Source organism: Emys orbicularis, chromosome 9, assembly GCF_028017835.1.
Source record: "Emys orbicularis isolate rEmyOrb1 chromosome 9, rEmyOrb1.hap1, whole genome shotgun sequence".
In the NCBI taxonomy this organism is placed as follows: Eukaryota; Metazoa; Chordata; order Testudines; family Emydidae; genus Emys; species Emys orbicularis.
In genome coordinates this window covers 29,804,665-29,818,253 of record NC_088691.1, presented here as the reverse complement: position 1 = coordinate 29,818,253, position 13,589 = coordinate 29,804,665, and the positions used below count along the sequence as shown (strand labels likewise).

Here is a 13,589-nt window from a genome sequence, read left to right as displayed (position 1 = left end):
AACGACTAAAGTTTTAGCGCTGAAAGTGGCAGTCTAGACACAGCCTTGTTCTTTGTGAGTGTTGACCTGCATATTCTGGCCCCTTCTGGTGTTGAGCTGCTAAATCTTCTGGAGAACAGTGCCTGTTGAGGCCACTCAACCCTCCTTCTCGCCTTCCCTTGCAGAGGATTTTAATAGTATAAAAGGGGCAGGGGCTCAAACCGCCCTTCAGTTTTTCCCTAATTTCAGAATTCTTGATCGGAGACTCCAAAGAGGTTCAGAAGATGGGTGAGGAGTGTGAATATGTAGCAGCAACACACTTGAAGAACAGATACTAGTAAGTAATTTCTCTTTTTTTCTTCTAGTGGCCCCAAGTACATTACTACTTGTGAGAGACTAGAGCAGTACAACTGTTAGGAAAGTTGGCCGAGGAGTTCTAGATGAACAAGGACTGTAAAAACTACAAAAGCAAGGAGGAGTTCTAAATGGAAAGTTAAGAGAGACTTAGAAGGAAGTGCAATTTCACTTCCCCAAGGACAATTTTTTTGCTTCAAGCAACAGCTTTACAAATTCCATGAAAGAGACAGGGATGCTACATTTGGATTAGTTTTTGATAGTTCCAAATGACTGAAGACCAGATGAGTCATAACAAGGATGTAGGAGAGACTTGTGGAAACACAAACATAATAAAGGCCTGATAAAATGGAAACAGAGATGACTTGAGATTGAAAGTGGGGAGTCTGACACTGACCAAATCACATTTCCCATATGGGCTACCGTTTATATAGAGAATTAGTTATTTGGCCTGTATCTCACTAAGATATCTATGGTTAAGATGAATGCCCTATTAACAGATGATACTCTGCAAATAGCAGACCAGAGGTCCCAAGAGTTTTGCGATACAAGACTTGACCCCAAAGGAAAAGAGATACATGCACCCGAGGAAAACCCCAGGGCAGCTAAACGAATATATTCACACTGTGAATATATTCACAGCACAACCAAGTGTATTGCTAAGAAAAAATTCAGTTTATTTGAGTGCAGCCATCAAGCTATCGGCACATGGAGCAACCCATCCATAAACTAGGTTATTGTAAGGCAAATGAAGACTGCTGACAGAGCTTGTGAGGGTGGAAGCTGAAATCACAACCCATTCAGCCTGGTGAAATTCAAAATGCAGTTTTTAATGTTCAAGTTGTAACAGATAGCAACATTAAAGAAAGAAGTTTGTTAGTAAACTGGAAAGCGATGCTAGCATGAGACCTAAGTAGTTTGAAGATAAAATTGCAAAGACCTGGTTACACCTATCGTCAACATCTTGGCTCCATTCCAACTGCCCTTCAGAGAGAGATCTCCTGCGCCAACAAAATAAGGGAACACACAGGAATTCCCCATTCCAGTTCAAGATAGGGCAGTCTGCCAATGACACTGGGTCCTGTTTTGCTTCAGGATCACACTGGACATAAGGAGTGTTCTCTAATAAACAGTCCTAGTTGGGACTTTCTTCCTTGCTTAACACATAAGGCCAGACTAAGACCTAAGAAAGACATTTGTGCTGTTGTACAAAACCTCGAACCTGCTTGGACACTTTCTCTGGCAAATAAGTCTTTGGCCTTGATTAAAGTTTTTCAGGCTACACAAATGGCTCTCACCCCTAGAGCCCTGATGGGGAGATTTCATTTCCCACAGAATCCACAAACCTTGGAAAGTCTGGAAAACAAGGTGAACATTACAGTCCACTTTTGGAAATATTACGATAGTAAGAAAATGAGATGGAAATTCTCTGATGGGCACTTGTTACTTTGCCATTCTGCATCTTGTATGAGCGGAGACATAAGTGGTGTAAGAAGTGTCAAGAAAGAGTAGTATCTTTGTAATTAGTCTTATGGAGGCCACAAACAGAGTGGATAGTTATCATCCAGTTATGCTATTAAGGAACTTGATCAGGATTCTATTTTTTTTTTTTTACTTTAAAATGTATGCAACAGGTCTAGAGTTTGTCCTATAAAAAGAGGTAATATAAAACCCAATGTCAAATAGTTTGACAAGTGGCTTACTCTAAGTTAACAGCGCTGGATCTTTGGCATCAAACTGTAACAGAAATATAGGACTGGAAAGGGCCTCGACAGGTCGTCTAGTCCAGTCCCCTGCACTGAATCAGGACTAAGTATTATCTAGACCATCCCTAACTGGTGTTTGTCTAACCTGTTCTTAAAAACCTCCAATAACGGCGATTCCACAACCTCCCTAGGTAATTTGTCCCAGTTCTTAACTACCATTACAGTTAGGAAGTTTTTCCTAAAATCCAACCTAAATCACCCTTGCTGCAATTTAAGCCCATTACTTCTTGTCCTGTCTTCAGTGTTTAAGGAGAACAATTTACCATCTTCCTCTTTATAACAACCTTTTACATATTTGAAGACTATCATCATGTCCCCCTTCAGTCTTCTCTTCTCCAGACTAAACAAACCCAGTTTTTCCAATCTTTTCTCATGTATCATGTTTTCTAGACCTTTAATCATTTTTGTTGCTCTTCTCTGGACTTTCTCCAATTTGTCCATATCTTTCCCAAAGTGTGGTGGCCAGAACTGGACACAGAACTCCAATTGAGGCCTTATCAGTGCTAAGTAGCATAGAATAATTATTTCTTGTGTTTTGTTTACAATACTCCTGCCAATATATCCCAGAATTATGTTTGCTTTATTTGCAACAATATTACTCTGCTGACCCATATTTAGGTTTGTGAACCACTATAAACCCCAGATCTTTTTCTGCAGTACTCCGTCCCAGGCAGAACCCATGCTAGGCATAAGCAAACTAAGCAATTGCTTAGGGCTCAAAGCAGCTCAAGGGGGTTCCCTATTCGCTTTTTATGTGTTGTGTTTGGGAGTGAGGGGGGCGGGAATATTCCTGTTTAGGACACCTAATGGACTAGCACCACCTCTGTTTCCAGGCAGTCATTTCCCATTTTATATTTGTGCAACTGATTCTTCCTTCTTAAGTGTAGTACTTTGCCTGTCCTTATTGAATTTCATCATATTTATTTTAGATTATTTATCCAGTTTGTCAAGATCATTTTGAATTCTAATCCTGTCCTCCAAAACGCAACCCCCTCCCAGCTTGGTATCATCTGAAAACTTTATAAGTGTACTCTCTATGGCATTATCCAAATTATTTATGAAGATATTAAACAGAATTGAATCCAGGACATATCCCTGCAGGACACTTGATATGTCCTTCCAGTTTGATTGTGAACCATTAATAACTACTCTCTGAGTTTTCCAGAGCAGCTTTTCCAACCAGTTTTGCACCCAACTCACAGCAGATTAATTTAGGCTATTTTTCTCTAGTTTGTTTATGAGGTGGTCATGTGAGATAGTATCAAAAGCCTTATTAAAATTTGAGTTACATTACATCTACAGCTTCCCCCATTCACAAGGCTTGTGACCCTGCCAAAGAAGGATATTAGGTTGGTTTGACATAATTTGTTCTTGATAAATCCATGCTGACTGACACTTATCACCTTATTATCTTCTATGTGTTTACAAATTGATGGATTTACTTGCTCCATTATCTTTCCGGGTACCAAAGTTAAGCTTTGGTCTATAATTCCCTGGGTCGTCCTTCTTCCTCTTTTTATAGGCAGGTACTATATTTGCCCTTTTGCAGTCCTCTAGGATCTCCTTTATCCTCCATAAATTCTCAAACATAATTGCTAATGGCTCAGAGATTTCTTCATCCAGTTCCTTAAGTATTCTAGGATGTATTTCATCACCCCCTGTGTTGACTTACATTGATCCAAGCATCTTATTGCCACTTGTGTTAGGTACAGAACCACCTAAATTGATGGTTCATCAAGGATATTGGACCTTTGGGCTGCTTATTCTTTGCACTGAACCATTTCAAGCAAATGGCTCAGTCTCAATTGTGCTGGATGCTCAGCACCAGACTTTGTTGATACAGATTAAACCAGATTAATCACTTAGATTGGTACTGGAATACTTCAAGCAAGTGATTCACTAGTCAATGGTGTAGACACCTGGGTATTGGACTCACATGACTCAAACTATTGTGGAAACACTAATGGTATAGTGGGCACTGAACCTCTTCATCAAGCAGTTCACTAGAGACCACAGTACCAGATCAAAGAAAATTGACTTTGATAGATCAGGGGACCGTAATGCAATTTAGAGTGGGCATTAAGCCGCTTCTGGTTCATTAGAGTTGACTGTGCTGGAACCTTGGCACCAGGTTAGGTTGACTTGGAGGGATCCATGGACTCAGTCCTGTGTCAACAATGCCAGGACCTCCGCACTAAATTGGGTTAACATGGAAGAATCCAGGGATCTTGGTGTCAGATTAAGTAAACCCAGAAAGATCCAGGGGCAGCACTGCTGTGTCTACTGTAGTAGACCCTTGGCACTGAGCTCAATAAGCCAGTTAAAACTGGGGAACTACATGCAGCCCAATCTGGGCACTGAGTAACGTAGGCTAGCAGATCTCCAAAGTCAATACTGGACTTACATTTGCCAGACTTATTTGACCAGATGTGAGGAGACTCCCCTTCAACTGATAAGACAGCTCTGCTGCTCAAAGCAGGTCCAGATACCTGTGACAGATGGTACCATGTATTTTCTGTTCTTTTAAATACAGAAATCTGTACTAACTGGCAAACTAACCAAACCAAAAATAGTATGAAAGGGCCAAAGAAAAAGAATCTGTCAAAAAGTCTTGAGGACACCACATGCAATCCGAGTTTACTGCACCTTCAGCGGTTAAGAAGGAACTGAGGGGTGACTGAGGCCCATACTGGTGAAGAGCGAGGGAGGATTAAGTGGCCCCATAGAGGGTGTTTACCAGAAGGTTCTGCAGCTCAACCCCAGGAGGCACCGATCCCACACGTGGGAATATGCAGAGGCCAATTGAATATAACCATATCACCTGAACAATGTCACCCATATCCTTTCTCTCCCTTATCACTCCTACCATTTGTTCAACTCAACTTGTTGCATGTAGTCTTAAATTTAGATTATAAAGTCTCAGACACACAGACATTCTTGTATTCTGTTTGTACAACTTCTAGCACCACAGGGTGCCAATCCTGATCGGGAACGTTAGGTGTATAACAGAAATAATATTTTGATAGGCCCACAATCAGTGCTTGAATCATTGGGAAATTTTAGGAGTGCCCTTAATGAAAGATGGGAACTATTTTTAGAAGAAAGGCTCAAGTTCCTGTAGCAAAGGATAATGGCCCTTGAGAATTTCCTACGATCCTACCCTGGATTTCTTGCTCATTAGAGTGGATGCCATCATTTTTTATTTAAATTGTGGAACATAAAACATCTACAATCTCAGCAGAAGCTACCAAAATAAATAAATAAATAAATAAAAAAGCTATCCTCAAGTTACAACCTACCCATATCCTCCCAAAAGCAACAATCAACTCCCCCAGGATTAAAGGCTTTCCCCCAAATATATTCAGAAAAGGGGTGAGTCTCTCCTTACGTCAAAGAGGGATATTTTTATCATGCCCAAAGCTTGCTAAATTTTCTTTATGTAGGAAAAACAAGGTCCCTGACTGAAGAGCTTCCCATCTAAATAGACAGAGACACAGATGAAGGCTCAGGGAGAGGGATACAGCCAAGGGAATGAGCATGGATACTCGTCCCCAGCTTGTTTAACTCCACTTTCAATTAATGTGTTTTTGGTTTTTATATTTACAAATAGTAAAGTTCTGTGCCAATATTGACAAAATAGCAAAAAGTTGTGTGCCAATATTAACATTGGAACTGATGCTCCCTCCCAGCTATACCTTTTGGGCTGTTTTGTGTTTTGGGGAAGGGGGTATAACACTTCCCTATTTGCTTTTATTTATTTTTGTATTCACATCACACACCTTCCCCCAGCCTAGAAAAAGGTGTGCGTATTTGCGAATGCATGTATTGCAGAGGATCCCTCCTACACACTCCACTGCCTAGAAAGGAAAAGGAAGGAAGGTATTTCTAGAAGTCTCCCGCCACTTCCCTGACCAGAAGTGAGGGGGAATATTCCAGGGGTCTCCCCCTACATCCCCCCTTCCAAGACCAGAGATGAGGGGGGATATTCAAGGGGCTCAACATACTTCCCATCAATACCCATCCCCGGCCTCAGGAGAGCTCATGGTGGAGAATTTCCATAGCTTCCCCAAATGACCACCTCAGTGAAAAGGGACCTTCTCATAGGGAACATACTCACTGACCCCATTTTGGAATCCCCTCCATCCCACAGGGAGCAGGCCATGCCTCCCATCCCATTCCATGTGCGGGGGGGAAAGGAGGGGAAGGGAGGGAGAGAGAACAATATTGCCTGGACCTCAGGGATCAGGGGTTGAATCCCCTTGCTTCAGCTTCAATCCTTCCCACGCTCACCCCCTACCAATCACAGATGACAGGAAAGAACACCCTGCAGCAATGGCGCCAATTCAGATTTGCCCTCTCTCTTACCCACACAGTGCATGAGCCAGTGCCACCAGAAATTGAGCTCTTGGCAGACTCACCTGCAGTCCACCATACAGAAACAGACTCCTGTGCGCCAGGCTGCAATACCATTTGGCCTGGCCACCCCTTCATCTAGCAGGAGGGGCAGCTGGGCCAAATTTGAGTGATACTGTGACCCCATGTGCTCAATCTCAACACCACTGACAAAAACTTGGCCAGGCCACCCCTCCATCTGTTCAGAGGAGCAGATGGGTCAAATTTCAGTGGCACTGCAACTGGAGTGATGCTTCAGACCACTCTGGAAGCAGCTGTACTGATTCAGTTTAAAAGTGGTCCAGCCACACATTCCTTCCCACTGAACTCTGAGCAAGTGCAAAAGCCTTGGGTGTGTGTGGGGGAGGATTCAATGTCCCCAGCCTCCCCTCATTGGCAGCACTGCCTTGCAGCCAGTCAGTGGCCTTGCTAGAAAATGACAGAGCACTGTTGCCAAAGCATAGTTTTCTGAAGTGCGGCACTGTAGTTCTATCCTGGATTTCAAGTGTCAGGGTGCTTCTTCAGCAACACCCAGGTGAGAAACAAGGGGGCCAGACACAGCACCCTGATGCCTTATAATTAAACAACTAAGGCAGCCCCTAAAATTAGTAAGGAGGCCTGGCCCCCACAACTCCCCAACCCAGATTCCTAGCACCACCGACAATACTATCAAAAATAATAAGACACAGAGTCTCAATGGAAAAATAAAAATATTTAAGCATCCAATCCTGCAATCAATTCACACTACAACTTCTCCTGACTTCAGTGGTAATTCTGAATGTTGTAACTGCAGGATTAGGTCCTTTAGTTATTCTCTAAATAAAAAAAACAGATATGGAATCTTACATCTTCCAATTTTTGACTGAAAAAAATTATTCTCAAAGTAAGCTAAAGTCATACAAACTATTTTTATGACAGATGCTACAGTATATACTTGCTATAACTAAATCAGATTTAATTCTAGACTATAAATGGCAATTGGCATTTGCCAATGGAATGGCAATGACAATTAATATAATATCCTGGCAATTACCTGACCATACTTTTCCATCCACCTCCTGAAAAGTTTTGGATGAAAAAAACCACCAATTACCTTAAATAACAGCTGACTAGATTATAGGGAAGGTGCTTAAAAACAAACACACACACACACACACACACACAGAAACTTCCCCAGTACAAATACTGCCTAGAACTAAGTTAACTAATGAAATGAAGACAAATCAGAAGAAAGTCCAGGCTAGACAGACTAATTTCCAATCCTGTTAACAGTTGAGAAAGTTTAGGAAGAGTAAGATTTAGATTCCAACGAAACAGAATGCTGAGCTTCCTCAATTTCCGCTATAGTCAAAGGCCTGGTCCCCACTAAGCCCCCACTTCGGACTAAGGTACGCAAAATTCAGCTACGTTAATAACATAGCTGAATTCGAAGTACCTTAGTCCGAACTTACCGCGGGTCCAGACGCTGCAGGCAGGCTCCCCCATCGATGCCGCGTACTCCTCTCGCCGAGCTGGAGTACCGGCGTCGACGGCGAGCACTTCCGGGATCGATCCGGGATCGATTTATCGCGTCTAAACCAGACGCGATAAATCGATCCCAGAACATCGATTGCCTGCCGCTGGACCCTCCGGTAAGTGTAGACGTACCCAAAGAGAACTGATGACACTCAGGCCTTAAGTACGTTGGTATTTTGCCAGTTTGTGTCCAGCCAACAATGTGGTTGGACACCAATGTGATTTGCACCAATGTGCACTGTGAAAGAGCTTAAGCTGGTGCAAATTAGTTTTCCTTATCTTCTCTTGGGGCTTTCATTGGCACAACTACACTGGAGGCTGGCCATCAACTGTTGAAACTGGAGCAATTTCCAAAGCAGACTGTCTATACCAGGGGCCGGCAACCTTTCAGAAGTGGTGTGCTGAATCTTCATTTATTCACTCTAATTTAAGGTTTCGTGTGCCAGTAATACATTTTAACATTTTTAGAAGGTCTCTTTCTATAAGTCTATAATATATAACTAAACTACACCTCTACCCCGATAGAACGCTGTCCTCGGGAGACAAAAAAATCTTACCGTGTTATAGGTGAAACCGCGTTATATCGAACTTGCTTTGATCCGCCGGAGTGCACAGCCCCCCCCCCCCCGAGCGCTGCTTTACTAATGCAAATTAGCATTATATCCAATGCTTTATATCCAAATTAGCATTATATCAGGTCGCGTTATATCGGGGTAGAGATGTATTGTTGTATGTAAAGTAAATAAGGTTTTTTAAATGTTTAAGAAGCTTCATTTAAAATTAAATTAAAATGCTGAGCCCCCTGGACCGGTGGCCAGGACCCGGGCAGTGTGAGTGCCACTGAAAATCAGCTCGTGTGCCGCCTTCAGCACACGTGCCATAGGTTGCCTAACCCTGGTCTATACCAAAAATGTTAAAGTGGTGCAGCTGAACTGCTGTAGCACTTCAGTGTAAACCAGTGGTTCTCAACCCGTGGGCCGCATGTGGCCCAATTAGCACACAGCTGCAGCCCAGCTCAGCTGTGTGCTAAAGGCCAGGCTCCAGGTCACGGGCAATAAACAAAAATTCATGGCCTGTAACCTGTCCCTGCTATATATATATATATATACACACACACACACACACACACACACACATACATACACACACACCCCTGACTAAAACTTAGCAGCTCCTGAGGCCCTGGACCCTGTCGCTCTGGGGGGCCCCAGGACACCACTGCTATGAGGGTCTGGGGGCTGAGAGCTAGCCCCTGCACTGGCCACGGGGGCTGCCCCGTGCCACCCCTGCTCCGAAGCCTTGGGGACAGTTGCTCGGGTGCTCCCCGGGACCAGCTGCCCCGGGACCACCGCTCGGGTGCTCCCCGGGGCCAGCTGCCCAAGCAGCGGCTGGCTCTGGGACAGCTGCACGGGTACTCCCCGGGGCCAGCTGCCCAAGCAGCGGCTGGTGTGGCTGCCCCCGGGACAGCTCCAGCTGCATCCAGTGCGGCTGACCGTGGGGCACCTGACCAGCTGGCCCTGGGGCTAGCTGCTCTGGGATCAGCCACACCAACCACTGCAGCTGCGAAAGTCACAGAGATCACGGAACCGTGACTTCCATGACTTCCGTTTCAGAAGCACAGCTTTAGTTGTGACCCCTCAGGGGGTTGCAAGGTTATTACGTGGGGGGTTGTGAGCTGTCAGCCTCTACCCTCAAACCCCACTTTACCTCCAGCATTTATAATAACATTAAATATAAAAAATGTGTTTTTATTTTTAATATGGGGGGGATTCGCACTGATAAGCTTGCTGTGTGAAAGGGGTCACCAATACAAAAGTTTAAGAACTAGGTCATCTAGTCCGTACCCCTTGCTCAAAGCAGGACCAATCCCCAAACAGATTTTTGCCCCAGATCCCTAAACGGCCCCCTCAGAGATTTAACTCACAACCCTGGGTTTAACAGGCCAATGCTCAAACCACTGATCTATTCCTCCCCCAAACAATGCATAGCTTAACATAAACCCTACCCAGCAATGTAGGATGCAGTATAAAAATTAGTATGTATATTGGAACACAGTCTTATATGTAATATCAGCCTGCAAAATAGTCATGAAAATTTACCAGTTAGGTATGAAATCTATTTCCCTCACCTTCATTTACCATAACAAAATTTAAAAAAAATTGTATCGCCCATCCAAATAAAAAAATTGCCCACCTGGGCAAGAAGTACTAAAAATTAATTTTTAGGTCTACATATAGTTCCTGAATATTTTAAATACATATGACAACTAAAGAAATAATAAAACTCCAGACCATGACAGAGCACAGTGTAAACAAGAAGGTTGTATGCATATGCACAAAAGGAGACAGGCATGTTCATGAGACAATCCACAATTACAGATGGGATTGAATGTGAGAGTACCAGAAGGACATATAAATGCACATATGAAAATAACAGAAAGGAGTGTGCATGCTAAACACTGTCAGGGCATGTGCCTAGGCACCAGAAAGACAGAGGTGTGTGCGCTAACTACTGACAGGGCCTGCTCATGAACACCACAAAGACAAGTCATCAGTGTGTGGTCAGAGCACTGGCAAGGGTGCGTGATGGGTACTAGCAATGGTGCATACATGTGCATCCCAGACAGCAGTGTGCGCGCTGAATAGCGGCAGCACATGAGAGGACCTGCGAGTGCACTGCAGCCACAGACGGGAGTGCGCGCGCAGAGGGCTGGCGCACACACTGCAGCAATAATAGATGGACAGCGCAAAGGGGACCTGTGCACAGCTCTCGGCCCTGGATCCCGGCACGCTAGGAGCAAACAGCAGAAATTCAGAACGGGAACTGCAGCCCCAGCTCCCGAGCGTGCAGGCGCGGGACGCACTATCCGCGGGGCTGTACCAGCGCGCCAGCGCCCCCTGCCGTGTGCCTGTGGGGGGAGGGGTGCGAGAGCAAAGCCGTGAAGACAAAGGAGCTCGTGATGAGTCAGGGCTGCAGCTCAGCAGGCACCGCACCTCCACAGCCACACTCCCCCTTTCGCCGCAGGGGACGGGGCAGCGCTCCCCAGGCCCGTGCAGAGCCCCACACTCCCGGGCCGTCAGGCCCACTCCTCCCCTGCGGCGCCGAGAGGCTCAGAGCCCAGGCAGCTGCGGCACCGGAGCCGTCGCCACTCAGCCCCCAGTCCAGGGTGCGGGGAGGATGGGCGGGCGGGCAGGCAGAGCCCAGCCCGGGGCGCGCGCGAGCGAAGCCTCTCCCGCCCCGGCCGCCGACATCTTGTTTTCCGCCATTTTATGGCCGCCCGAGAGGCCGCTCGGCCGCGGGATCCGGGTCCTGCGCCGGCCCAGCTGAGGAACAGCCGCCGGCGGGCGGAGCCCACACGCCTAGAGCAGGGAGGCGGCGGTCAAGCCCGGCGGCGGTAGCGAAGCGCGCAGGCCCCGGGCGCGGCCTGCGCTGAGGCCTAGTCGCCTCCATTGTTCCCAGCCCCCGCCGGCCCAACTCTAGCACCTCCGCTCACCTGTGCGGGTCCCTGCGCCGTGCCGCGGGGTCGGATCCGGCTGAGGGTCGGGCGGGCCGCAGGACTCCGCCGCCGCCGGGGCCTTGCATTCGGGGCCGCCAGGTCCGGGGCCTGCACCAATCACAGGCGCTGGGCTAGGAAACGGGGCGCGAGCGCGCGCGGCCTTCACCCCCTCCCCCCACCGGCTTCGCGACCAGCCCTGCCGCTGTTGACGCACGTCACTGGGAGCCGGAGCGTGCCCCAGAGATGTGAGCATGCGCAGGAACCGCAGCTGAAGTCGGTGCCCTTACTTTACTCTCAAACGTGCCCCGAGAGCAAAGCGGGGGGATGGAAGCCGCGGGGGAGAAAGGCTAGTTGGGGCGCAGGGGGGGATGGGTCAGGCGGAGAGAGGATAAATGGGAGAAGCCGAAAAAGGGGCGAGAGCGGGGGACAGAGTGAAAGGGGCAATGCAGAGCAGGCTTCTGGTCGTGGGTGCATAGTGTGGCCCTGTGCTGCCCCCCACAGGGATGTGGCATTAAAGCTACAGCCATACACAGACGCAGGGGTATCAAAGATGCATTTTTATGACCTGGAGGCTGCATGCACATGCTGCAGCACCTCAGCTTTTGTTAGGTAACTCAAGTTTCCAAATCTCTGTCATGTTTGCATTGATAAGCTTACAAATGGGAGTCCATGTGTGACTTCACTGATGTCTGCTTGACAATGTAGACAACGTGAAATAGTGGCTCAGAGGCTGTGTGAACTTCCCTGATCCTTATTATTTTAACATAGTGTCATCTCTAACCCCCAGTAATGGCACTTCCTTGTCAACACTAAGTAGCCTTTTGCTGATCATTTTAGCAAATGAAACAAAATGTGATAGAAGCAAAGCACACATGTAATTGCTGCAAAGAAGGAAACACAGATAAAAGAACAAAGGTAAACTTAAAGAGAAAGGAGAATATGGAAGAGAAACAAAGGGCAAAATTAGTGATAGGCCTAAAGCGGAACATATTTTCTCACTGAGTGATACTGAATGAGACAAAAAGAACAGGAGTACTTGTGGCACCTTTGAGACTAACAAATTTATTTGAGCATAAGCTTTCGTGGGCTACAGCCCACTGAATTAGACAATAAGGCACTGAACAAATAATTAAATTTTAATTATAGAAAGTGCCATATTCTCCCATTACCAGGAGTTCTGATTTGTATCCAGCTCGTGTACACATATTCGCACTAACTCAATGAAAGCTAGCACGGGTATGAATAGTAGTGTAGCCTCTGTAGACCAGGCAGCAGTGGCACAGGATAGATGTCCCATTACACACCCACCCGAACCCTATCGGAACATATGCCACCTTGGTGACGCTGCTATTTTTATTCACACTAGCTCTCATCAAGCTAGTGCAAGTATGTGTATGCATGCTGGGAATCATCCTTAACTCATAGGGTAAATGTAGCCATAGTTCATGTACACATTCTTATTCCAATATAGGAGTTCCTCTTTTCAGTTATGTCATTTAAGAAGGGGTTTAAACAAAATAAAAAAAAACAGCCACTCATAACTATAACTATACTGGTAAAACTGTCCAGTGTAGATAAGTCTTTAGGATTAGTCCAGTGTTTCCCAAACTGTGTTCCACACAATGTGAATAGGTGGTCCGTGAAAGAATCGTAATTAAAAAAAAAAAGGGTCTTTAAAATTTTAAATTTGGCATATTTGAAGCATAGTTTACAACTTTTTGAATGACTATAATTTAACATAAAACTCTTTTTCCAGTTATTGATAGATCTCGTATTGAATATCATGGCGTAAAGAGAAAGTGGCATGCAAGCATGTTGACGTCTACCCCTTTCGGGCACATTTCAGTTAGTGATGTCGAACCCCTTCCGCTCGAGGCTGCGCGAACTGCAGCGGTATGCACACACCATTCTCTTTACGCCATAGTGAATATAACATATTCACTCAACACGTTCAAACCTGTGGGTCTTTACTGTGTGTGCGATAAGCACAGCTAAACTAGCTTCGCTCAAAACAATATGAATATTTGTGACAAACAAAATTTGACAAAAATCAGTATTTCTAAATATTATTACTAAACCTAATCACC

At 45.7% G+C, this 13,589-nt stretch overlaps 1 protein-coding gene across 1 annotated transcript in view; it reads right to left on the bottom strand.

Annotated features, from left to right (window-relative positions):
* The window catches only part of ZNF711 (zinc finger protein 711), a 38,081-nt gene extending 26,400 nt beyond the window's left edge, over positions 1 to 11,681 (bottom strand). The window contains exon 1 of the mRNA XM_065410315.1: positions 11,500 to 11,681. The gene's annotated coding sequence lies outside the window, so the exon portion shown is untranslated. The remainder of the gene's footprint in view (positions 1 to 11,499) is intronic.
* Between the last annotated feature and the right edge of the window lie 1,908 nt (positions 11,682 to 13,589).